This window comes from Ursus americanus, chromosome 29, assembly GCF_024610735.1.
Source record: "Ursus americanus isolate L20-20 chromosome 29, mUrsAme1.1.p, whole genome shotgun sequence".
Lineage (NCBI taxonomy): Eukaryota > Metazoa > Chordata > Mammalia > Carnivora > Ursidae > Ursus > Ursus americanus.
The window spans coordinates 3392709-3418857 of NC_142155.1; positions in this window are offsets into that span (position 1 = coordinate 3392709).

Sequence of the window (26149 nt, forward strand, 5' to 3'; positions counted from 1 at the left end):
AGAAAAGAAGAGAAATTCAATCAGGTTCAGGGCCTAATGGTTGAAAATGCAGTTGACAGATTATATAAATAAAAATACAGGATGCATAGTTAAATTTGAAATTCAGGTAAGCACTGAAAAAAATTTTAAGTGTGTTCCATGCAATATTTTGGACATACTTATACTAAAACTTACCTGTGTTTATCTGAAATTTAAATTTAAGTGGGAGTCCTATATTTTATCAGGCAACCCTATAGCCTATATAGTATTACAAAATAAGGCTGAAAAAGTTTTCTACTACAGTTTGAGTGAAGGACACTTTATACCTTAATATCTAACTTTAGGTACCATTAAACACTGCATTTTCAGAGTACCCATAGCAGCAAACCCTTTGAGACATGGTTCATTCATTAAGTATTTGCTGAATGCCTTTTGTGTGTTTAGCCTTGTGCTGGATTCTAAGACCCCAAAAGAAGTGGAAGACCTGGTCTGTTGCCCTTTAGAAGGCTAGATTCCACCTGCAAGTAGAACTTGCTGAAAATTAATTTTTCAGCTACCCTGAGGTTAATTACTCACAAAGCTTAGCTCTGCATGGGGCACCGTAAAGAGCACTGTGGACTAATGGGAGAGTCTAGATGAAGGTAATAGTCCTTGAAATGTGCCTTCTCCGGAGCTCACAGGGCTGAACTCCCCACAGGTAGCCCCAGTATAGACAGGGCACTGGCTATTTGCTTGTTTTGCTGCACAGGGTAAGTGTAGATGTTTTGCAGTTTCTGCTGAGGGAAGCACAAATTCTCCTTGAAGTTCTGGACACTTGCATTCTCTTTTCAAAACTACTGCAAAAATCTTTAGGACTTAACTAGAATGCACCTTGAAATTTTATTGCCCTATAATCCTGTTTGCTGCAGCACATTAAAATTCCCTTGAATGTTTCTTACGTAACCACTTCTGGTTAACTGTCATCTTGAAGTTATTACAATTTAGTTTTTCCTGCTTTTTCCAGAGCTGTGACTGTCCCTTTCTCCAATGCTTGAAATGCACTAAAAGCACCTTGCACCCCAGACCTTACCCCCTCCACGTTTGTGTAAAACTAGTTGTGTTTTCATTCTGAGTACTTATTTAGTCAGGGTAGAGATCTTATTTAAAGAGCGTTTATAACCGTCACTGATTGTTTATGTGCTCCCCTGGACTGCATGGGTTAGGAGAAATCTGTAGCTTTCGCCATCGTCAAAACATTTAATACTTTCTCATGCCTTTGGCTTGATACTCACTGAAGATTTACAAGGAGTTATACAAAACTGGCTTCTTTTCACTGGCAGATTTAATTGAAAAGCGACACAGGGATATGAACAAACAAAACACAAAGCAGCAGTGAAATTAAGAAATTTGCCAGAGTATGAGTGGCCAAGCTCATTTCCACTTTAGAGCATCTGCTGATTGTCCCATCTCCTTGGAAGTCTCTTCCTCCAGACTTTTGCATCTCTTGCTCCCTCACTCTATTATTATTAATTATTATTAATTTTGTTGTTGCTGTTGAAATGTTACTACCTCAGATTTTCCCTGATCCTTTACTTAAAAATAGAATTTCCCGTCCACTGTTTTATTCTCTAAAGCCTTTATACTAATTTTAGATGCATATTACCATTACACTTGTCACTACCTGAAGCTGTATTATAAACTAATTAATTGATTTATAGTTTGTCAGCATAGAAAGAAATTACGTAAAGGTGAAGACTTTGTCTAGTTACTACTGTGTTCTTTGTGTCTAAAATAATGCCGGCTACATGGAAAGTGCTTGTTAAATTTTGGTGAGTGAATGAATGACTGAGTCCCATTTGGTTCAAGATGAGAGGTTAGGTGAAATATCTAATTGGGAAAATGTTAAAGAAGTTGTAGAAAGAGTGAAGAGTGACCAGGAGCGATGTGAAAATAAGAATAGGATCTTGGAGATTGCCTGCTCTTTGAAAGGGCACAGATGAGAACCCAGGTGGAGAAATTCCCATCTTGAAGCAAGTTAGGAGCACGAAACAATAGGAAAGAGATGGTTTTATGGGGATTCTTAGGGCAGGAGTGTTCAAACCTCTCCTTGGTTGCTGAGTTTGAGGCACTTGAGAACTGTGGGCTGGCTGGTGCCGACAGCATTTGTGTGGCACAGGCCCTCAGGAACAAGAGTAACAGAAAGGTCGTCTTCTAGCGCCAAGGGTCTGTTCTCTTTGTTCTGCAGCATTGTAAATTGAGAACTACAGTTGTCCTGGGTAATGACTGCACTTTTTCCATCATCTGCTACATTTCAGAACTAGGGAATCCCTGAAAGAAGTTTTCAGGACCATGGGCACAAAGACTGAAGTCTGTCTCATATTTTAAGTAAGGGTAGGGGGCCATTAGGTGGGAAACTGCTATTTGAAGAAGGCAAAAGTAAAAAAGGCAGTCTGTTCATCAGCCTTTTCTAAAAACAGACAATCAGCATTTCTATTAGCATCCTTAGCTGGTCAAGCCTCACAGAACAAACAGTCTTGCCCTGGGGCATTATACCTGCTGTGATCATTTGTTGTTGATTTTTCAGGAGGGTCCCAGTTTCAGAGTGCTGCCTTGTTGTTGCATATGGTCACAATAAGCCTTCTGATCATAGATATCATTTTGTAAATACTGAATCTGGTTGAATAAGGACCTCAGACTTTAAAAAATCATTTAAAAGTTAATTTCAAACTTTACTTATTGCCACTGGTATACATTAAAACTGACTTGAATTTTCTGGATCCTGTCTTAAGTCCCAACCCTTTTAATCCATGGCGATTCTCATGAGGAAGGAAGTTGGTTAGGGAGGACGATAAAGAAAAGTGAAACAGTATGATATATTTCATAAAAAGTACTGAGCAGTTCATAAAAAGGTAGTTTGGGAGATTCTGATACAACTTGTTTGAAGAGCCCCTTGAGGAAATCTATAAAAGAGGAGCATAGAAACAAATACCTTTTCCTTATTTCTGAAAAAGGACGAGAGTATGTGCATATAAGAAGTCCTTACCCCTTCCCCAACCCCACAGTTCAATCTTTTGAGGCCACCTAGAAGAGGGGACATGATATTTTTTGAGTTCTTACTCTGGGTCGGGATGCTTAGCACTTTACATACATCATCCTCCTTAATCACCAAACACCATAATGGTTGCTGTTATTTTCTCCACTTTACCGAGTAGGAAATGGGGTCTAGGAGGGATGAAGTCCTAGCTATACAACTGGAAAGGAGAAGAGGGAGGAGTCCAACGCAAGTCTTGAACTTCGCGTTTTTCTTCTTCTAATCTTCCCAAACTCTCCACTTGTCACCCTTAGCTGTGGATTGTCAGTGCTGCTGTTTCTCTCAATCCTCTGTACTTAAGAGCAGGAGGAAGGATGAGTAGCGGCAGTCCAGCTAAGATCGCGTGACCCCTAAGAGAAAGAGTGATTACAGGATGTGAATAGTTCCCTATAGCAGGCCTTCCTTACGATGTGTAATATCAGTAGCACACATCAATTTGATAAACTAATTATATTTTCCATTTAATCATCACAATTAGGTAAAAAGGGTATCATGATTATCTCCTATTTCAGCTAAGAAAATGAGACCTAGAGAGATGGAGCTTGCATGTAAGGCATAAAGGCCTTTAGAACTCATTCAGTGATTACACAGAGAGAGAGTCTATTTTTGCCCGACACATACAAAGCAAATTGGTCTTCAGGCCCTTCTACAACCCTCTCCTTTCAACCATCTATCCAAAATGCAGGTGCATCATAGCAACACAGCAGGTAGAAGGTTCAAGAACAGCATCAGAGCTTTTCTTCTAGGATGAGACCATGTAAATTGCCTATTGTGAGTGGATTACCTTATGAAAAATAAGCATGATTTAAATTTTCAGTTGGCAGTCAGAACTCAGTAAACTAGTGCTGTCAAAGCTGTTTTCTGTATGTCCTATTACAGAGAATAGGCCACTTAATCTTTAAAAAGTGATCAATTAGTCTGGCCTACGTCACTTCTTACTGACAATGCATGCTACCAGCTGGCTGCTTTTGAATCTTTTTTTTTTTTTTTTAAGAATGTCTGAAAGGAAAGGTAAAGTGTGTAATGAGACATGCTAACCTCTTACAAAACTCTGAATACCAAATTTCTGTAACTCCTGAAATGTTCATTACTCTTCTTGTGCTGTAGTCACCTGTTCAGTTATGCCACCCCAAGCATGTTCCTTAACATTTTTCTCCTAATTTGGGACTTCTGCTCTACGATGTCATAAGCCTTTCTCAATAGGTAGTGTCAACAAGACTCTTTGTCACTTGGTAAAAATACTTCAGGGTCATTGTGGGGGTGACAGGGGTGGGAGGAGTGCAAGATCAGATCTGTGGACCTGATCCTAGTTCTGTACTAGTACTAATTGATGGACTTCTAAAATGGTACCTAAGGAAACACATGCATACCAAAGTCCCATTCTTAGCAATTTTTATTTAGTCAGCCTCAAGTCAGGCAAGGACATATCTAATTTTTATACAGTGTTTCTGAAGCACAAATCTGCTCAGAACCCCTGCTTTGCAGATGTTAATCGTGCCAAATCTATGTCACTTAATCTAGGCCCTCTAGAAAGCAGAATCTGAAGCCGGGTACAATCACAGGATGTTGAGGTGATGAACAAGTGTCAGCATGTTAACTATTGCATCACAGGGTGCCACAAAGAATACAAAAGGTGAATGGTCAGGCATGTTCAATAAACAAGAGAGAATTCTCCAGAAGGTTTGCAAGGAAGCACTGTACTTTGGAGTAGTATGCAGGATAGAGAAATGAAGAGAAATTTATCTGCCTGGTTTCTCCCTCTCTCCCTTTTTCTATTAGTTAAGGTTCGCTCCTTGGGGAACTACCTCTTCGACATTTCCTTACCTGGCTCCTAAGTGGCTGTGCAAGAGAACAGGTCTCTCTCATGTCCTACAGGGTGGTGCTGAATTCGATTCCAGAGGTGGAGTGGATCTGGCAATAAGTGGGGTGCTGACTCAGAAGGACAGGAAGAAGGTGGTCAAGGTTTGCATGCTACAGTGCAGTGTTGTCCTTGGAGTAGGGAAGAGGCCATTGAGGGGTTATTTCAGCATGTCAAGAAGACAGAGTCAGATTTAAAGAGGGAGTGGAAGTATGGGAGGATGGCAGCCATGCAGAAGATACCAAGAAAAGGAAAATTAGTGTTGAATATTGTTGATTGGCACTTGACGTCTCTTCCTGTCTTTCTGCAAGAATCTTTCTGTATTCCAGGAATTGGAAAACAAAAAACTCCATTTACTAGACTCTCTTGCAGGTAGGGGTCTGGCTGCATTACAGGTTTTGCCAGTAAGAGGCACTTGCATGAGACATGGTAAAGAGGCCTTTCTTACGTCACTGTGGTGCCACCAAGAAGGTTCCTGGAGGTGTGTGTACTGGGGGCAGCAGTAGTTTTTTTGAGTTCCAGATTGCAGGTATGGTTGTGTGATTTCAAAAACCAGAGTCCAGTAGGGTCCTCTGACTTCTCCTCCAGCCTTTCCAAGATTTTGTAAGCACCCTCTTTTAGCATTTAAACCCTTTATGATGGAAATATCTGAAGCAGTTTCCATTTCCTGTAATGCAGTTAGACAGAAGCTCTGAGAGCAAAGTAGGCTCTGTGGGAGCCTGATGCACTGAGCCCCATGTTCTGCTCCTTATCTCTATCCGTCCTCAGCCCAGGAATGGGAAAGGTCAGCAGCAGCAAGACTGCCTGGTTGAAAGAGCACAGAATATGTGGTCAAGCTTTCGGGTTTGAATTCTGGTCCCACCACTTAGAACTTATTTAACCTTGGACACTGTATTTAACCCCTTTGGATTTTTGTTTCCTCAGTGTAAAAATGGACTAATGCTAAATAACGTAATAATTTAGACCTTTGCTATACAGACTTAATGAGACAATGGGTATAAAAGTTCTTTTAACAGCTGTACTGTGTTTTAAATCTGAAAACTTTGAAGCATCAGTACTTCAAGTAATGCATGTTGTATGTTGTCACCGGGACTGGACTAAACCTGCCCAGTCACAGAGTAAGAGCAGTTTGTTCACCATTATACCCCCAGTTCCTAATACCGAGCTTGACACACAGCTGGTGCTTGATAAATGTTTATGGAATGAAATGAATGACAGATACCTGACAGCTTATATCCAGACTATAATTTGCAGGTGGGAAAGTAAGAGTAGATCAATGTTTGGTCTCACTCATGACTTGCCAACACTGCACACTGTAAGGTTGGTACAAAGCATTTAAAGAACTCATTGATCAACTCCTGTCCTCTTTTGGTTGGTGATCTAATAAAGTATTTGAGAGTTTTTAAGTGCATTTTCTTCAGAAGATGTTTGAAGCACTCCTCAAAATATATAAAATTTTCTTACCAGATCTTATCAATGCAATGGAAATCTAGTTGTTAGGAAGAAGTGGAGAATGTATGAATACATACCTCTCTTTCTCACTTGTCTGTCTCATAAAGTGGTACTGTGCAGAGTCTCAGTTTTCCATATCAAGATCTCCCGTTGACCTTCTTACAGAACCTGCTTTGCCTGAAAATCTATATTTCTAACAAGTTCTATGGATGATTTTGAGGCCTGGAGAAGTTTGGGAACCACTAATATGGTGGTTTTAAACATTTTGTCTAGTGAGAAAACATTTTTACATGATCACAAATGTATTGTTCTGTGACACTTTCACAAAACAATTTTGAAACTACTAGAAATGTTATTTCCTGTTCTATTCGATTCTGTTGTATTTAATTTTTGTAAAATTCTGGTTGTGACCCACCAAATGGATTCCATAAATTGTGTGTGTAACCACCTATAGTTTGAAAAATATTGGCATAAAACATATTACAACTAGAATTAAGAACTATGCTTCTTTTTAATTGAAGTATAGTTGATATACAGTATTAGTTTCGGGTATACAACATAGTGATTCAACTATTCTATACACTAAGCTTTGCTCACCGTAAGTGTAGTTTACATTTGTTACCATACAATATTATTATGATATTATTAACTATATCTCCCATGCTATACTTTTGATCCTCATGACTTATTTATTTTATAAATGGAATATTGTACCTCTTAAACCCCTTCACCTCTTTTGCCCTTCCTCCTAACCCCCTCCCATCTGGCCACAACCAGTTCGTTCTCTATATTTATGACTCCGTTTGTGTTGTTCATTTGTAAATTTGTTTTGGCTTTTAGATTCCATATATAAGTGAAATCGTATGGTATTTTTCTTTCTGTCTGACTTATTTCACTTAGCATAATATTCTCTGGGTCCATTCATGTTGTTGCAAATGGCAAGATCTCATTTTTCATGGCCGAGTAATATCCATTGTGTGTATAAATGTGCGTGTGTGTGTGTGTGTGTGTGTGTATAAATAACAGCTCCGTAATCCATCTATCGATGGACACATAGGTTGTTTCCATATCTTGGCTATTGTAAATAACACTGCAATAAACATGGGGGCACATATATCTTTTTGAATTAGTGTTTTCATTTTCTTTGGGTAAATACCCAGTAGTGGAATTACTGGGTCATATGGTATTCCCATTTTTAATTTTTTGAGGAACTTCCATACTGTTTTTCACAGTGGTTGCACCAATTCAGATTCCTGCCAATAGTGTGTAAAAGTTCCCTTTTCTCCACATCCTCACCAATACTTTCGATCTCTTGTCTTTTTCATATTAGGCATTCTGACAGGTATCAGGTGATATCTCATTGTGGTTTTGATTTGCATTTCCCTGATAACAGTGATGTTGTGAGCATCTTTTCATGTGTCTGTTGGCCATTTGTATGCCTTCTTTGGAAAAATATCTATTTGGGTCCTTTGCCCATTTTAATTGGATTATGTTTTGGTGTTAAGTTGTATGAGTTCTTTATATATTTCAGATACTAACCCCTCATCAGATCTATCATTTGAAAATGTCTTCTCCCATTCAGCAGGTTGACTTTTTGTTTTGTTGATGGTTTTCTTCACTGTGCAAAAGCTTTTTATTGTGGCATAGTTTTAGTAGTTTATTTTGCTTTGTTTCCCTTGCCTGAAAAATTTGCTAAGGCCAATGTCCAAGAGGTTACTGCCTATGTTTTCTTTTAGGAATTTCATGGTTTCAGGTCTCATGTTTAGATCTTTAATCTGTTTTGAGTTTATTTCTGTGAGGTGTTAAAAAAATGGTTCAGTTTCATTCTTTTGCATATAGATGTCCAGTTTTCTGAGCACCATTTATTGAAGAGACTGTCTTTTCCTCATTATATATTTTTGCCTCCTTTGTCCTAGATTAATTGACCATATAAGCATGGGTTTATTTCTGGCCTCTCTATCCTGTTCCTGTTCCATGATATATGTGCCTGTTTTTGTGCCTATACCATACTGCTTTGAGTACTGTAGCTTTGTAGTATATCATGAAATCTGGGATCGTGATATTCCCAGCTTTGTTCTTCCTTTTCAAGATTGCTTTGCCTATTCAAGGTCTTCTGTGGTGCCATACAAATTTTAGGATTATTTATTTTAGTTCTGTGAAAAATACTACTGGTATTTTGATAGGGATTGCATTGAATCTGTAGATTGCTTTGGGTAGTATGGATATTTTGGCAATATTAATTCTTCCAATCCATGAGCATAGCGTATCTTTCTATTTGTGTCATCTTCAATTTCTTTCAAAAATGTCTTGTGGTTTTCAAAGTACAAGTTTTTCACCTCATGGATTATATCTATTCTTAGGGATTTTAATCTTTTGGTACAATTGTAATGGGATTGTTTTCTTATTTTTCTTTCTGTTACTTCATTATTAGAATAGAAATGCAACAGATTTTTGTATATTAATTTTGTATCCTGCAACATTACTGAACTCATTTATTACTTCTAACAGATTTTTGGTGGGGTCTCCAGGGTTTTCTATATAGTATTGTGTAATCTGCAAATTGTGACAGTTTTGCTTCTTTCTTACCAATTTGGATGTCTTTTATTTCTTTTTCTTGTGTGATTGCTGTAGCTAGGACTTCCAGTAGTATGTAGCATAAAAATGGCAAGAGTGGACATCTTTGTCTTGTTCCTTATCTTAGAAGAAAGGCTTTCAGCTTTTCCCCATTTATATGATATTTTTCAGATATGGCCTTTATTATGTTGAGGTTGTCTCCTCTAAACGCACTTTGTTGAGTTTTTATCATGAACAGATGTTGAAATTTGCCAAATGCATTTTCTGCCAACTATTGAGATGATCATATGGTTTTTATCCTTCATTTTGTTAATGTGATATATCATATTGATTGACTTACGGATACTGAACCATCCTTGTATCCTTGGAATAAATCCCATTTCTTTGTGGTGAATGATTCTTATAATGTATTGTTGAATTTGGTTTCTAATATTTTGTTGAGGATTTTTACATTAATGTTCGTCAGTCATATTGGCCTGTAGCTTTCTTTTTTTTTATAGTGTCTTTGTGTAGTTTTGGTATCAGGGTAATGCTGTCCTCATAGAATAAACTTGGAATCTGTCCTTCATTTTCTATTTTTTGAAATAGTTTGAGGACAATATGTCTTAACTTTTCCTTAAGAACTATGGCTTTAATAGTGTTTCTACCTTGCATTTGTGTAAGAAACAGTATATTACATATATTTTTACTTCGCTCTGCACAATAGTATCAAGATGTGTATTATAACTCCTGGTGAATGACATATTCATACTCCAAAATACACTGGTATTTCTGCTACACATTTAGTTCTATAGCTTTCGCACACCCTTTGTCATTAATTAGCTTTAGTATTTGAGACAAGACATTTGTCTGCTCTTTACCTCAGTTGCCTCATTTATAAATAATTTGTGGATGGACTGAGGTAGAGGAGTGGGGAAGTGTGTGAGCATAAGATTGGGCTAGTTTGGGGGCAGCTGGGTCTCTCAGTCAGTTGAGCATCTGATACTCAGTTTTGGCTCAGATCATGATCTCAGGGTCATGAGATCGAGCCCCATGTCAGGCTCTGTGCTTAGTGGGGAGTCTGCTGGAGATTCTCTTCCTCTCCCTCTCCCTCTGCCCATCCCCTCCTTGCACTTGTGTGCTCGCTCTCTAAATAAGTAAGTAAGTAAATAAATAAATAAATCCTTAGAAAAAAGACTGGGCTAGTTTTCTGTCTTGATCTTGACTTAAATAATAAGTCAATATTTACAGGCAGGGCATATATTTTCAACTAATTCCTCAAATTTAAAATTTAATTCTTTCTCTTTCTGTAATGACATAATAAGAAAAATCTGTGGTTAACAGATATTGAGCACTCATTCCAGTTTAGCCATGGTGTTTATAGCTTTACATCCTTCATTGAATCCTCATAACAACTTTGCAAGTTAGATGTCATTATTATCCCCATTTTCAGGAGTAGAAACTGCACAAAGAAATTATGTAGTTGCCCAAAGATACACAATCTTTAAGTGGGGAGCAGTGGGCTTACTCCAGAGCACTGAACCACTAAGCTACACTGTCTTTGCAAGGTAGTGATTGTCACAGTTGCACAATGCTGTTTGCTTCCAGGAATCACTACCGAACGTGAGCAACTAGGTAGGTCTTATAATGGATACATTCTGGGACCCAGTTGAATTTATTAAAAAGAGAATGCCTCATGAATTGCTATATTTTAACTGATATTTGTAACAAATAATTTTCATAGCTGATACCAGAGTTGAGAAATTTTACCTAAAATTTCCAAGGCCTCCTTCTATTCTAAAAGTCTCCATTGTTTGCTGAAGTGATTAAAAAAAAAAAAAAGTATATAAATAACATGCTTCCTCAAACCTTAGCACTTTTAATCCGTTCCTGACTAGTGGGTTGTCTAATCACCTGGAGCTTCAGAGCTATTATCTAAACAATTCACATACTGACTCCAGAAGTTTTCAAAGTTGGGTGAACATGATAATCCTTCTGGAGAAGGGAAAAAATATTAGAATTTCTGATTTTAGCTGATCCTTCATCTCATTTGTTTATATTTGTATATAATACATTAGTATAGTCGTACATGTGTTAAATCAATAAATAAGTAAGACAACATTTATTGCAAGTGATCAAAAAGTTTGGAGCCTACCGATACAGCCATTTTTGTACCTGAAGCTGATTTTCTCTATGGGTAGAAGTAAGGTCTATGTTCCACTTATCTATTGCAATGTAACAAACCATCCCCAAAATTGGTAGTTTAAAACAATATAAATATTTGATTTTCCCACAAAGCTTTTGGGCAGGACTCAGAGGGAACTGTTTGTCTCTGCTCTATCAGAGTGGTTGAAAGCTGGGCTGGAGCCATCTGAATGCTGTTCACTTACAGGTCTGGCAGTTGATGCTGGATGTTATCTGGGAAGACTCGAACACTTGGAGGCAAAAATAGCTGGGACTCCTTGGCACCTCTCTCTTTCTCTCTGTGGTCTTTCCACGTGATCTTGCCAGCATGGCAACTTCAGCTTAGCCAAGCTTATTATGGAGTAGCTCAGGGCTCCCAGGGTGCATGTTTCAAGGGAGAGAGCCAGATGGAAAGCCAATGAGCTTTTCTAACCTAGCTTCCAAAGTTGGGTCATTTTTGTCACATCTTAATTTTTAGAAGTAAATCACTTCAAAAATAAGATTCTACTTTTTGATGGGAGGAGTGTAAAAGAATTTGCAAACATATATTAACACTTCCACAAGTATCCTGATTGGGGACAATGGAAGGCCAATGATGTGGTTGGGAGCACCATCTAACTAAGTTTGAGAATTAAGCTGTAAGCTGGATGTGAACTGGAGAAACTGAGCTGGTCTGCATGGATCTCCAGACTGAGTAGATTAAACCCATCTGTCTTTCTTCCATTCCTGACCCTACTTCTTGCCCCCAACACCTTCATAGGCACTGGGAAACTCCTTCAGTCTTCTAGCCTGGCTCATGAGTATTTGAAAAGGTATTTGGGGGTGGAAATGGAAAAAAAATTTTTTTTTAAAAATGGAGTAGGTGACATCCCATTGAAGGGGGCGGGGAGCAGCCGGATTCCTTCTTCTATTCTGATAGGACTGAGAGGAAGGGGTTAAGGATACTCTTACCAAAATATCATGTATGTCAAAATGTCACCGTAGGTACATGTGTTGATAAAAAAAAAAAAATGTGTGTACCTCCCATCAAAAGGAAAGGTCAATAAAGATATGTATATGTGCTAGTAGAAAATATGTATACCTCCCACCAAAATGCCATATCAGGATGATGTGTGCCTCATAAAAATATGTACTTTTGCTATAAGTATTTTCCTACTCATAAGTTCATTGATTTTCCTAAAAGAAGAGTGTGGCCAATGGGTATTTGAAATCACTTTATGCTCTGCTCCTCCCCAACATTTCAGATAAACAAAGTAAATTTATGATATATATTTGAGTAAAAACTCTTTCCTATAACTGATAAAACACTAATAAAATAATTCCTCTTAGTAATATATTCCATTGAGGTGGTACAGCTAAATGCTTTCATTTATGTAGCTTTCATATAAGTCATGATTTCTAAGAGTATATCTACTCCTGAAATTATGCTAAATTCTAGTCTAAAGACTAATAACAGCCTCCTTTGACATTTGATCAAGTAACCTAAAACTAAAAAGCCAGAGAGGAGTGATGAACATTTGGAAGTTGTTCAGAGAAGAGCCATGATTAAAAGGCGGAGAAATAAGACCCAAGAAAGTGTAACTTGCTGAGATTATTTAATTTTGACAGGGCAGAATTTGAGGAGATGACTCATTTTCATTTCTGTTGACCAGAGCCCTCCCCTATTCTCCACCATACACTGTTAAGACTACAAGCACTATGCCAAGAGATGTCCATGATTGGGATTCTGAAATAATGAAAATTTCTATAATGGTTTTGATTCCATCTCTGTCCCTTGCCACCAAGTTTAAATTTCACTAAATGTAATTTTAGTGCCTTCTAATACTTTGAAAATGGGTAATCCATGGGACCTTATTCTCAGACCAAGCCAGAAAAAAATAGCAGTTTTGCATTCATAACTCTTACATAGGAAGGCACCTTGCTCTTATACATCTTCAAAGAGCTTAAATTTTGGTGAGTTTTAGTAAAGGAAATAACAGGCTGTAAAAATCAAATTTATAGTTAATAATTACAGTAGTTTCAAGGCTGGTTGATAAATAACTTTCTGTCGTGATGGGCAAATGATTTTTTTTTTCCTTTCCTAGAATGACTTAAATATCATAATATATTAAGACCCTAAAGATAGAAGTGATGTACATATTTCTTTGGAGTCTAAGATCCTATGAATTTAGTGGGTTTTTTTAGTTTTTCTTTTCCATTTATGTTAAGGACTTTTCAATATTCTAAGTTAAAAAATTCTTATTTGCAAGTTTATAGATTGCCTATAAATATACTACAATGCACATATACATGGTTTAAGTCCATAAAGGACACATTTAGTGCTGTTATATTTGCAGAGAATTTGTTGTATACTAAGTTTCCTAATTCCTACATTAGGGAACATTCTCTTTGGGACTTTCTGCTATGATTGATTAGCTTACTATTTTGATAAAGATAGTTGCCACATAAATACGTAACCTGTGTTGTGTATTATACATTATTGTCACAGATAAATTTTCTTGAAACCAAATATCTCTGCGATAAATGCATTATACATAGAAAAGACCTTAGATCCTATGCCTTCTTCTTATAAATCAGTTTACATTTGTGAGTTTCTAGTTGTGATCTTATTGTACAGTTGACCCTTGAACAGCATAGGGCATTGACTCCCCACACAGTTGAAAATCAATGTATAACTTAACTACTAATAGCCTACTGTTGACCAGAAGCATTACCAATAACATAAACATATTTTGTATGCTGTATGTCTTTATACTGTATTTTTACAATAAAGTAAGCTAGAGAAAGGTGTTACTGAGAAAATCATATGGAAGAGAAAATCATTTATAGTACCGTGAAAAAAATGTGTGTAGAAGCAGACCCACGCAGTTCAAACCTGTGTTGTTCAAAGGTCAGTTGTAATTTGGCAATGGGAGAAATTTTTATTTGGTTGGATTTCAGAGTATTCCATCTAGCTGCGGTGTAAAGGCATTCACTTACGGTATCTTGAGTATATCTTGTAGGCCCAGATTTTCTAATTATCAGAGTCATCAAATCTGATAAATTTCTTATCTTCACTTTCCAAAGAATGTCCCACAAGTAGACATAGAACTATACTCGGCAAAAAAGTTGGATGTTTGTATCTGCTTCATTGGAGTGCATTTAAGAGGAAAAATGCCAGTATCTAAAATCCAGGCACATTAATGGTTTATTAGCCACTGGAAAAAATGTGGAGATGTCACAAACCAAGAACACAAATCACATTCCTGGAATGTTAAACAAAGAGATACTTCTCTTTGATAATGCTCTAGGAATTGTTGTTTTGTTTTGTTTTGTTTTTTTAGTCCACCGTTATAACTTGTTTCCTTTTTTTCAATTACTTACTTTTAAAATTATTTGGATTGAATTCATTAATGATAATTTTCCTCTTTTCCTATAGCATTTAGTGTTCACCTGGTGGTCGACCCCCAGGCAATCATCTTGTGCACTAGTCTGATAAAAATCTAAAGAGGTCAAGTAAAACAACTGGGACAATCAGTTAAAACAATGGGAGAGTCCTTTGGCAGTGCTCTGTACAAGTCTTTGTGGGATCCTTCTTCCCTCCATTCCTCAGCTTGTGCAGAGCAAGCTGTAAGGATATTCAACTACCTGGAAGGGTAAAGTTGTAACACCTGCAACTGCTATAGGTTGTTTCTATGATTCAGCAAAGCTTATCACTCCATTTCAGGCTCTGCTTCCACTGGGACCTGTATGATGAACTCAATGAAATTCTCCACCTGACCCTTTTGACTGCAGACTTGTAAGATGAGAAGCTACTAAAGTTTTCTCTCCTAGGGCAGAAGATTGACAGTACAGGCTGCTTATAAGACCAGCCTGCCTGCAGCCTGCAGGCAGATTATTCATTGAAAATTGTTAGAATTTAATGGGGATAACTTTTGCATTTTCCCCACCTAATTATGTTTTAAATTATCTGCCCTTTCTCCTTCCTGTTTCTCTTTATTTTCCCTGAGTGGTTTTTGTTTTGTTTTGTTTTTTAAATATTATACTGGCCTTTTTGGGTGATTGGAATTGTTCAAAGTAGGCCCAGACCCTTTAAAAGACTGGTAGACCCTCTCAAACTGAAACAAAACAAATTTTACACACACACACACACGCACACGCACACACGCACACATTCACATCCACGTAAAATCAAAATACGTAGAAAGAAAAGTAAACTATTCTGTCATACAGTATTTTTGGACCTCAGAATTATGTTCATAAAAGCTCATGGCAAAATGAGGGATGAAATCCAGATGAACCGATGCTAATGGAGCACTTGCTTTATGCCTTAAGAATTTATCTGAAATGTTACAGGCACATTGAACTGCATTTAAATTTTGGTACTAGGAGAACTGCCATTGAATGGAAATCTGCAGTGCATCTTTTTGCAAAATGAAGAAGTGTTTTAGAGGGAAGGAGACCGGGTTTAATAGATCTCTTTCCATCTTAACCTATCTTTCTTTTAATCTCTTTGAGCATCAAGTTTATAATCTGTAAAATAAATATATTAATTTATGCCTGATAGGGTGGTCAGGAAAATTAAAAGAGAACTAGTGTAAGTTTGCTTTTTGATTAAAAAAGGTCTATATAAATATTAGTGGACTTATGTTTCAGACTGGCACCTGTATTATCTCAATAAGTCTTTTTAACATTTATTGTCATATTATTAAATTTTTGTAAGGGAGATGTCAGAAAAATTGGTGTCTAATCCTGCTTGGTCACTAAATTCCAAGGTGTGACTTTGTGAAAATTATTAACTATTTTGAACATGAGTTTCTCATTCCTTTATTCATGCAATATGTATTGAATGGCTATAGTATGCCTGATGGTACTGTTGTCTCTGGGAACATCGCAGTGAAACATAGAAATGATGCTTATGGAGCAGGCATTCTGATGGGGAGAGGCAAGCATCAAATAAAATAAATATATACTAGGGTATCTTGTAAGGTGGTAAGTGGTCTGCAAAAAATAAAACACAAAGGGGATAGAAAATGCAAAAGACGGTTTTTTGTTTTTTGTTTTGAACTAAGATGGTAGAGGAAAGGCCTCACTGGTAACTTTCGAAGAAAGATCTACCGTGTAGAAATGGATGGGGGCAGGGAATTCCAGGTAGAGAGAACCGCAAATGCAAGCACCTCACAGAAGTGTGTCTTGGCAAGGAGGCCCATGTACTGGAGGCAAGTCAATGTGAGAAAGTATCAGAAGATGAGGCCAAAGGTTGAGGTGGGAAGGACAGCTAGTGCAGGGCCTTGTAGGCCATGTTCTGAGTGAGAAAAAGGAATATTGAAGGATTTCGTATAACTGAGGTTTTAACCCTGTCTTTTGGCTGGAGAATGTAAATCCTGGGTCAGTCTTTATCCTTTAAAATCTCTTACAGTGTAGGTCCAGCATCCTGTGATGTTTGACAGTTTCTCTCCCAATTTGCCTACTTGTATTCCAGGAAGAATAAAATCTTGTTCAGTCTCTTCTTGGCCCACTACTGGGACCAGCTGTTTGGCAAACCATAGGAATTAGTTCCCCATAAATGTGGGGTCAGTGCGGCCAGCTGAACCTTCGCCTTCCCATGGCTTTCTAAAGATAATTTAAGGGAAGTCATAATATTTCAGAAGTACTAAAGAAATGATGATGGTATATATATAAAAGACCATGGTGCGTGGGTCTATCATGTATTTTTGACTTCAGCGCAAGTGAGAAGCCAAGTGCAAAGAAACTTCTGAACCTATAGGAAGATTCTCTCCCGTGTTCTTCCAGTTCTTCACCAAGCCACAAAAGGCTTCCCTCTGAATGTTTACATGAGCTGAGTGCCCTACTAACAAGTGAAAAATTTTTCTCAATGCGTTACAATCACATGGAATTCCAAAGTGAGAAATGTGCTAGTTAATAGATCCCATAAGACTTATACATTCTTTAAAAGTGTTTAAAAAAGAAATTATATTCTAGAGCTAAAATTATTTGCAATGCTAGTTTTATAAATTTATTTTTACATGCTAACTCTGTATATTCCCTAATACATTGTTATTTGGGCAGAAAATATTTTATGTGTGTAATGGGCCTTCAGTACAGCAAACTTTTAGAAGGATAGAATCTAGTATGAAGTGAAACACCTATTGTTCTGTACAATCAGATAACTGCTGATGATACTGATTTTTAAAGAATAAGATAATTTTGCCTTTAAAAAACATTATAATTAAACCAAAGCTTCCTTATTTGAATATAAAATTTCTGTCTTTGGCAAGTACATTAAGTTGGGTAGAGAAATAGAAACTACACCTCAAATCGATTTACATTCTCAGAGAGAGAGATGAAGAGAGAACTAGTGTTCTCTGCAATGAATTTTTATACTTACAAAAGAAAACATTAACCAAAAGTACCAATATCATAAAAGAAGATATGTGTGGCAATCACCAAAGGGCATCAGGATCATCTGTAAAAGGCCTTGAAATTCCCAAGAGCTAACTTTAATAAAGGAAAGATAAGAATGTCATATTGAAATTCATAAAACTGATCTGGCAAGATGTTCACAGTTCATCTCATGCACATGTATAAGACAGTTTCCCTGTATCATAACGGATCGAAAAGGACATGTAAGTTAGTATTAAGGTTTAAGACAAAGGACAAACTAATTGTGAAATAGCTAAAGGGGCTGTTAAAAATAATATTGTTTATTAAACACTACGGAGTACCAGGGACTCCTGGCCAAAAGCAGTTACTGTCTTTATGCTGCTGGTCTGAGAATACCGGAATCCGGGACTGCCAAATATTATAAACATATCCATAAAATTATTTATCCCGTGTTTACTTCTGAATTGTTCACTCTGGGGAGTTGCTTATATCTGATTAATAGTAATAAAGATTATAACCAAACTTTTGGGAAAACTAAAAGTGATGGTCAAATAGTTGGCTTTCCTGATCTTTTCCTTTATACATTTTTAATTTCCTTCCACCTAGCCAATTAGTGGGTGAATTTGAAGCTGTTTAGATAAGCATTATTCTCTGATGTAAATCACTTGTACAGAAAGTTAGGAGACCCCAGAGATCTGAGCCTGACTGTTAGATGTTATGTTCACAGCCACTGTGCCACCATTCATCACCAGCATGCAAAGCCAACAAGAAGCCCAGCTGGCTTTGATTTAGAGGTCCTTAGGCAAATTGTCTCAATTTTGAAATTCATCTCTTTTAATAACAACAGCAAGTACATACATAATACTATTGTATACCAGACACTATTTAAATTTATTTAATCCTTGCACCCTCACATTGACCCCATCTGAAGTGTTTCTTTTCATTTTTAAAGATTTTATTTATTTCTTTGAGACAGAGAGTGAGCAAGAGAGAGAGAGAGAAGGAGCAGAGGCAGTGGGAGAAGCGTGGGGCTCAATCCCAGGACCCAGGGATCATGACCCGAACCGAAGGCAGACGCTTAACTGACTGAGGCACCACTCAGGTGCCTTGAGGTGTTTCAGTTAACTTTTGAAGTGTTTGAAACTACCCTAAAACCTAGTAGCTCCAAGCCATAATCATTTAATATTATTCACTATTTTGTGAGTTAGCTGGGCAATTCTGCTGATCTAGGCTGGGTTAGTGTGTCTTCTGACAGCTGTGGGTCAGGTAGGGAGCTTTGAGACTTTCTGTTGAGCTCTGCTGTATCTCTGCAATCTCAGCTGGGACCACTGGGCTGACTCACTCATTCTGGCCCATGTGATTGCTCAGTATCCAGGAGCATGTTTACATGATGGTTGCATTGTGTTCACAAGGATAATGCAGGGGCTTGGAAGAGAGTACTGGAGAGCAAAGTTTCTTGAGGCCTGCCCTTGGAACTTATACAGTGTCACTTCCAGTGAATTCTGTTGGCCCAAGTAGCCAGAAGGCCAGTCTGTAGTCAAGGGGGAAGGGAACTAGACTTTTCTTTTTGATAGGTGGAGCCATAACAGGTGTGGATATAGGAGGCTTAAAGGACTGTGTCCATTTTTCCAAGTAGACACAGGTGGACACAGCTCTTTCCGTATGACAGGTGAGAGAACTGAGATATAGAGTTTATATGACATAAGGTTGTATAGATTCCAAGTGTCCGAGTCAGCATTCAGGAGTCTGACTCTAGAATCCATGTTCTTAACCCATGTGCTACATACTTATTTTATGTGTGTGTTTCCTAGATGTCACTGCTGTACATGTCATGGATCACAGGAAGTTGTGCTGCCTTCTTTCACATAAAGGACCTCTGACTTCCATGGCACCATCCATTCTACCCCACCACTCCCCTGACCCCCCAACCAAAAGTCTGCAATAAATAACACTTCTTTTCTCTTTAGTATTTTCTCCTGGTCTTTTATCCCAGAGAGAAAAATCATGAGGTCTTTTTAAAGTAGGTTTTAGCAAAGTATTGCATGTTCATGTGTTATTGTCGTTTAGAATACCTATAACTAAGGGTAGGAACTATTTATTTATAGTTTTATTTAATTTTTTTGGCAAATTGTAAAACATCTTTTCAAATCCTAAAATGAGCTCTTTCTTTTATTAGCAAGTACATTCCACTAAGGTAGGGACATGAACTCCACATTACAGTTGTTTCCCTAGTTAGCAAATGGGAGGTGTTCAATAAGTATGAATTAAGTGGAGGAATGAGGGAACCCAAAATATTAAGGATTATTAGTAAGTATTTATAATCATTGATTTCATCAAGTAGATTATAGTAATAGTATACTCCATTTATCAAAGTAATTTTCTGCATTTTTGTTTATTCAGTGTCATTTCCTTTTCTCACTATGCCTGTTACACTTTACAGACGTACACGTTTGCATATGATACCATAATACTATATCCAGATTTTAAAGAAATTATTTGCTAATTTTGAATTCTTTTTCTTTATAATTTCATATTATGACTCTCTTGATCTAGACACATAGTGTTTCTAGAGCTTGTATTAGGGCTTTTGAGACTAAGGAAACTTTCAACTCACATAGGCCTTTACAAAGATGGAGCTTACTGCCCACCCCTGCTATTGCTTTGTTGCTCTTTTGAAATTGAATCTGTGGGTGCAACCTAGTGCTATGCATTAATAAGAACCCATGCAAATATGAGTGTTGCAAACTCCTTGAAGTTCTTTATTGGAAACTCTTCTCAGTTACCTGGTGAGTTCTTTGCGATGCTTTTCTCACTTTACCAATGGGAATTGAGATACAGACTGGGTAAGCAGCTTGTCAAATACAAAATCAAGGCCAAGGGATTGGGTAGCCAAGATAAGAACTGAAGGAACCTCATTTTATAGCCCATTGTTCAAGAGACTAAGTAATGTAGTTTGTAAGGGAAGAATAATGTGGAAAACAAATACTACCTCTCTTAATCATGAATTGTGTGTGTGTGAAGATTTTTGATTAGAACATACTCAAAGGTTGGTATGTGGTTAGTTTGTAGAATTGACAGTGGATCTATATGATTATTAATAGGAGAAACATTTCATGATGCATCTCATTTACATGTATAATTGCTGTCTGGAGACAGATCTTAACACTTAGAAGACGAAGAGCAAAATGAGGTTAAATTGATTTCTTTTTTAGAGATTAGAATACAAGTCTTCAGAACATATAAGAAGAGCCCCAAGTGAGAAAGCTGCTTAACTATGCTTAACTATGAATTCTTCCTTCGTCATAAACCCCATTTTAACCCTAGAATCTGTCTAATTCATCAATTTGTCTCAGAATGTTTTCCATGAATATATTTTATTACAACGATGTTTCCTGTCAGTGAAGATTCTGAGTTTTTATCAGACGAGAAGTAGTGGGATTGCTCTTGAATCTCACCAGCTTAAGAGTCTGTGGTCTTTTTAACACACCAACTTGCTTTCTTCTTTGACCATTATTTTGATTGTATTTGTATACAATTAATACCATGTGTTCATACAGTTAATTGTGTATTTTGCCAATTTCTTTGTCTCCACAGTAAGGAAAGGAACTGAGTCGGTGTGAAGGCCACCGACCTTTCATCAGCCTTTCTCTGGATGCTTTATCATCTGTAGCTTGGGGCTGGGCGCTACAGCCCTCCACGCATCTCGCTGCCTGACGCCCAGAGGAGGGAGGACAAAGTGCATACACAAAGAAGGTAAGAAAAGGTATACACGTACTGTAAACAACTTCTATTAAAAACTTAACAAATTTAGAATTATATGTTGCTCATATAGAAAATAAATGAAATTTAAATACAACAACAAACACACATCTGTGTCAACCAGTGTGTTAGCTGACAAGGCTTCCATCTTGATTAGCAGGGGAGAGTACAGTAGGGAGCACTCTATAAATTAGCAGTTCTGTTTGTCATTTTCAATTCATAATTATCAAACTGCCTGACTGAGAGAATAATTAATGCAGTCTTACCCAGACTTATAAAATGAATTGTCCAGAGTGCTTGTTAAAAACACAGATTCCCAGCTCCACCCAGATCCTGATGAATGGCAGCCTCCAGGGATGTGCCCTGGAAATTAATATTTTTAATAAGTCTGAAGGTAATTTATATTCATTGGTAGTTACGAGAACTTACAGAGTTCCAAGTCTGTCATTTATTGTGTTGAAATAAAGAGTTATTTCACCTAATCTAAGCATCAGTTTCCTCCTCTGCAAAATGAGAGTGATGATAGTCCTTTCCTTTCAGTGCTATTGTGAACACCAAATGACATAATGTGTGCAAAATACATATCTTGGTGCTTGGCACAAATGCTGAATATGCGTTCAGGTGCCTCTACTACTACCATCATTACTGTTATTTTACCCAGTGAGCTCTGATGCTGTGTGTCCACCCAACTGGAAGGTATAATGCGTATAAATGATATAGGGAATTTTTAAGGGAAAATTAGGTGAAAGGAAAGAAGCTCTGACAGGTTTGATGAGGGCTGAGGCATTAAAGCTTAGAGGCAATGGAGAGAGTGGACTGGGATAGAGTCCCCGGGGCAATCTAGGGCATCTGATTCTGTTTATATCCACACTCCAAGTATTTGCTTTGTCTTCTCCACTCTGGGAAGGAATCAGGTACTTGGCTAATTTGCCTTGATAAGAAACATTTTTGGAAGCACTGAGACATGATACGGTTTAATTGGCCAATAATATTTTCATTTTGCAAAGTTTCATCTGGAATATGCTGATAAGAGGGTATTCTTGCTTTGTATGACCAGGTCTATCAGATATACATACATGTAGAGTCCTCATAACATCAAATTTATTTATTTATTCATTAATTTAATACATATTGTTGAGCACCTGCTGTGTGCCAGGCACCATTTTAAGCAGAAAAGCAGAAAGCGTATGTCAGTGAATAGAACAGATAAACATTCCTGCCCCCATAGAGTTTATACCTTGTGTGTTTTGGGAGGGGGGAGATAGACACTAAACAAAATAAATATGAAAATTATATAAGGATAAGGAGAGATAAAAACAAGGAAGGAGTATAGGGAGTATGGAGAGTGTGTGTTTGTGTGTGTGTGTGTGTGTATGCAAAGTGAGGCCATATGATGTAGGGCCTTGGTAAAGACTGACTTTAAGTACTATGGGAAGTTTCTAAAGGGTTTCAAGCAAACCACATTTAGGAAGGATCCCTCTGACTTCTGGACAATACCTTCCAGAGAGTCAGGGAACTAGAAAGGAGGTTATCAAAGTAAAAGAGAGATGATGACAGCATGGGCCAAGGTGGTGGTAATGGAGACAGTGAGGAGTGGTTGGATTCTGGATATATTTGGAAGGTGGAGCCAACAAGACTTGTTTATGGATTAGATGAAAGGAATGAAAGCAAGAGAGGAGTCAAGGACTACTCATCTTGACCAACTGACATGTTGGAATTGCCATTCCCTGAGATGACATAAACTGTAGAGGAGCAAGATTTTAGGAGTGCACCAGCTGTTAGGTTTTAGTCAAGTTAAGTCAGAGATATCTATTAGCCATCCAAATGGGGATGCTAGAAGCAGGCATTTAGATTTAAAAGATCTGGATCTCATGAGAAGGATTTGGGTCAAAGACATAAATTGGAGTTATAAGTATATATGACATTTAATGCCAAAAATAAATGGTGTCACTGATGGAAGGTATGGGATTCAAAGAAAAAATCCTGGGACTTGTAAACTGTGAGAGGTTGGAGAGATGAGGAGAAACCAAATCAGAAGACTGAGAGATCAGCTGGTGGTGATGTGGAAGAAAACCGAGAGAGTATGTCCTGGAAGTCAAAGGAAGGGAGAGATCAACTGTGTCAAATGTTACCAAGACCAAGATGAGTTTGTGGATTCACCACTGTATTTTGCAAAGTAGCAATCATCGGACTCCCGTGAGAACAGTTTAGTGGAGTAGTATCACAATAGCTGGATTAGCATGAATTCAAAAGAGAATGAGAGTAGAGGAATTAGAGAAAGAGTGCACAACAAATCTCCGGGGAAAGAGTTTGGCCATAAAGGGGAACTTAGAAGTGGCAATAGATAGAGTGGGAAGGAAGAATTGTTTTTTTTTTTTAAGATGGGAAAAACAACAGGTTGTTTGTAAACTAAGGGGAGTTATCCAGGGTCAAGAAAATTAATGACACAGGAGAGAGGTTCTCAAAAGTACTGTCCATGTCCTCCTTCTGCTCAGTGTACACCCAAACATTCATATTCTTCTCCAATCTCTGTTTCTATATCCCAGGCAGAAAAGCAAAGGCCCAAGTCCTTACACAAACCAGACCACTTACGACTCCCTGAAACCCTCATAATCCTCATTATATCTAGTCTCATAGAGATTTTTGTTTTGATTTTTGCTTGCTCTTGATAAAGGGGGAAGGAAGGAAGGAAGGAAGGAAGGAAGGAAGAGAGGGAGGGATGGAGGAAGAAAAGAAGGGGAGAAAAATCATACTATATGTATTTATATAAATAAATATACTATATATATTTTTGGCAAATGACTTTTTTAACCATCTTCCTCCTTCAATTTTTTTTTTTTTAAAGATTTTATTTATTTATTCGACAGAGATAGAGACAGCCAGCGAGAGAGGGAACACAAGCAGGGGGAGTGGGAGAGGAAGAAGCAGGCTCCTAGCGGAGGAGCCTGATGCGGGGCTCGATCCCATAACGCCGGGATCACGCCCTGAGCAGAAGGCAGTCGCTTAACCGCTGTGCCACCCAGGCGCCCCCCTCCTTCAATTTTTATAACAACCCTCTCAGATGGGTATTACTTTCTTTTTCTAGATGAGTAAAGTGAGTTCATACTGATTAACTTCTTCAAGATCCCAGAGGTAATTAAGAAGCTGAATCAATTCAAACTCAGATCTATCAGACCCCAAAATATCAATTTCAGAAATTTCTCAGAAGTAGGAAATTCATGATCATTCCATGTTATGATTCAACCTTGGAAACATAGATTCTGGCCCATTGTCATTTGCCTACATGATCTCATCATCTATATAGCAGACCCATCTTTGTGCTTATTAAGCTCTCCATGTTCCTTTTACTGAAGACATTCCCTTTAAAGTTAAATATATTTTTCTATAAAAATGACCATCCCACTTATTCAGTAAAAAAGATGCAATCCTATGTAGAATGCCATCTAAAGTTACCCTACATGTACTGGGTACATCTAGAAATAAGCCATTTTCTGAGATAGAGAAGAAGTCATGTAATTTTGTCCTTAAGATGAGGTTAGCTAAAGGGTCTCATTCTGCACAGGCATTTTGAATATGCATGGGACAGAAACTGTAACAGACAGCTGCTGATAAGGAGCTTCTGGGACCCCAAAAACCTGGGTTTACTTTTGTTTGTGCTCAGATCTCCTCTTAGTTCAGGCCTGGGTCTCGTGGCTTCTTCCTGTGGGATAACTTGTTTTTCCATACCAATCTGCAAACTGTTAGACACAGGAATTTCTCGATTGTGTTTGGTCCCCTGAAAATCTAAGCTTCTTAGAGAGTTGCTGATTCTGCTTCCTCAAGAAGAATCCTCCAAACGCTATTTCAACTAGTTTCTTTGTAGGTAGAGAAGTCTTTTGGGGTATTCCTTGCAACAAAAATGAGATGTGCCAAAATTTTTGAATAGGTTGGTGGAGTATAGGTTAATCTTGACAATCAAACCAATATGTCAGCCACCAATTCTTCACAAATGGTGTGTGATAGAAAAGAATGGCTGGGAAAAATTAGGCAACTGATAAGTGCTTTGGAACACAGTGTCAAGTAATGTCAAGTAATCAGAGCCATATTAGGTAAGAAAATAAAGATATAAGTACTCAACAAACATTTCTTAAATACCTATCAGCTAAAGAATATGAAGAAGTTAAATGATTTCCCTTTAGAATTCCCAGCCTAGTGGAGGAGACTGATATTTGGGTGATGACATATAGGCCATAATTCTTTCCATGAGACACTACTAAATGATTATCTCTTCCAATCCCACCCCCAAAGTCAGGGATGCTCCTGTTGAACAATTCCACTACTAACATGATGAAATATGCTTTTTTTTTAATTGATGCTTTGTTTTACAAAAATGGAAATCAGATTTAAAGTATTCAGCAAAATTAAATGTAAAACTGAAAGTTTTTAGAGCCAATCCATTGCTTGGTGGCTGGGAAGATAGCAGTAGAACATGAGAAGACTATCAATGTAAAAGTTGAATTAGGTAGACTTATTTATAAAGCATTTGTGTAAAATACAAACAGATTGTTTTTACTAGAGGAAAGGAAAAAGATCCTTACGACTAAAAGTCAGCTTCATGACTCAGGTTTTGCAAGTTTTTCTTTTTTCCCAAATCAGTTTTTTCCTTCCATTGTCTCTTGGAGGTTTGGTAAAGAGGTCATCCAAGATATGTGGTTTTCTTCTCCTATTTTTTTTCCTCATTTTGGGAGCTAGGTTTACTGGGTAGTATTCACACATTCATAAACTACTAATCTTTCCTTTGTGATATCCTCTTATTTCAGGGAATTTAAGATATTTTTATAAAGGTTAAAAAATTACTTTTCTTGAGATTCCTGGGAGATATATAATCAAAAATGGGGGTTAAGAAAAAAATTAATAACTTTGTCATCCAAGCTCCAGCTTCCATAATATAT